Genomic DNA, 2,085 nt, shown 5'->3' with positions numbered 1-2,085 from the left:
GTAAATATAAAAAATATGTCAAAATTCTATTTTTTAATAGAGGAATAAACAAATATATATATATATCTACAGTAAACATTATGCGTTATTTTCATAAATAAAATAGATGCTGTCATATCACATAATATACACTACATTTTTTTGTAAGTTTTATAATTTTATTTAAATAAATTAATTTTTCATATTAATAAGATATTTTTAAATTATACATTTAACTCTTAATACATGTACAATTTTCTTTTACTATGCACGATGGGTCGTTTGTGTGTGGGTTAATTTCCATAATTTTTGCAAATATACAAAAATTATGAATACATTCTTATATATATTTTAATATCTTTAAAAAACATTGATAAAGTTGTATATTTAAAAAAAAGAAAAGGATAAAAAGAATTAGATAGAACACGATAGGTTTAACTTTTTGTAAATGAAAAATGACTTACAATTAGAATACAATATAGATACAATATAGAATACAATATAGAATAAAAGATGCAGCATTATGAGATTTTTCATCATTTTACTCATAAGTAAAATGATTCCTTGAAAGAAAGTCTCTAAATTAATTTTTTAAAAATTAAATTCGGAAAAGTAAATGTTTTGATTTTTTATTTTGAGTGGAAATTAATTTAGGGACGTGATATTTCTGAAATATCACGTCCCTGAATTAATTTCGGCAAAAACAATGTATGTAGAGTTTATAAGAAGTTTGCTTAAGTATTGGGTAGATGATTCATTTCAGTTTTCAAACATTCATCGAATTGTTTATAAGGTAGAAATTTTTTAGGAGATACTCACGATTATATCTGGCAGGGTTGGCAAGTAAAAATGCGTTATTTGTAATGTCGTTACAAGTTACTTTTTTAACGAATGGATAACGACGTTATATTTTGTTTTGAGTAACATTCATGGTAAGCAATTACATTTTAGGGGTAACAGTAACGATTTCACTAGTTACTTTTAACATTACTTTATTTCTAACTACATAAAAGTTTAATCATAATTATAGCCCTAGAAAACAGAGATGAAACATTAAAATCTAATTGGCTGTCTAAATCACGCAATCATGACATCTTTTTTTCATCGTATTTACACAATTCACACGTATAGACTAACTCAGATATAATCTTTACAAATATATTTAATTTCTTAAAATAAAATTTTTTTCTGTGTCAGATCTCACAAATTAAATATATGCAGATTACAAGCAATATTATTTTTTTATTATAATATAATTTTATTCTTAAAGTCTTCGCGATGACTCGTTCATATTTTGAATATTCTTTTGTTCAAAATACTGCCATAAATAATTCTTTTTATCCTTTTCTTTTTTTTAAATATACAACTTTATCAATGTGTTTTAAAGATATTAAAATATATATAAGAATGTATTCATAATTTTTGTATATTTGCAAAAATTATGGAAATTAACCCACACACAAATCCATCGTGCATAGTAAAAGAAAATTGTACGTGTATTAAGAGTTAAATGTAATTTAAAAATATCTTATTAATATAAAAAATTAATTTATTTAAATTATAAAACTTACAAAAAAATGTAGTGTATATTATGTGATATGACAGCATCTATTTTATTTATGAAAATAACGCATAATGCTTACTATAGATATATATTTGTTTATTCCTCTACTAAAAAATAGAATTTTGATATATTTTTATTTACGTAAAAATTTGCATATAATATTCTATTAATATCAAGAAAAAAAGTAACAGAAAAGTAATTATTCGTTATATTTTGAGAAACGATAATGGTAACGAGTTATTTTTGCAATCAATAACGAGTAACGGAAACAAGTTATTTTTTAAGAAAAAGAATGGTAACAAGTTATTTTTATGAGGTAATGTTGTCTACCCTAATATTTGGATAGGTGTTTCGATAGAAAAGTGTATTGTGTGGTATTGTTCTCAAATGCCTATCGAACATAGTCGTGAATATCTCCTAAATAATTCCATGTTTAAATTTCTTTATCTCATAAACAATTCAATAAATACACAACAAGTAAGAATATTAAAGTCTATAATAGTCGAAGCTAGACTTTTAATGCTTTAAATAATTCAATGTGA

At 22.9% G+C, this 2,085-nt stretch overlaps 1 protein-coding gene across 1 annotated transcript in view; it reads left to right on the top strand.

Moving 5' to 3' along the window:
* The window catches only part of LOC108684461 (ABC transporter G family member 20), a 12,373-nt gene that overhangs the window by 6,051 nt on the left and 4,237 nt on the right, over positions 1-2,085 (top strand). The window lies entirely within an intron of this gene.

Source organism: Atta colombica, unplaced genomic scaffold (genome assembly GCF_001594045.1).
Source record: "Atta colombica isolate Treedump-2 unplaced genomic scaffold, Acol1.0 scaffold135, whole genome shotgun sequence".
Taxonomy (NCBI): domain Eukaryota; kingdom Metazoa; phylum Arthropoda; class Insecta; order Hymenoptera; family Formicidae; genus Atta; species Atta colombica.
This window is presented reverse-complemented; position numbering and strand designations above follow the sequence as displayed.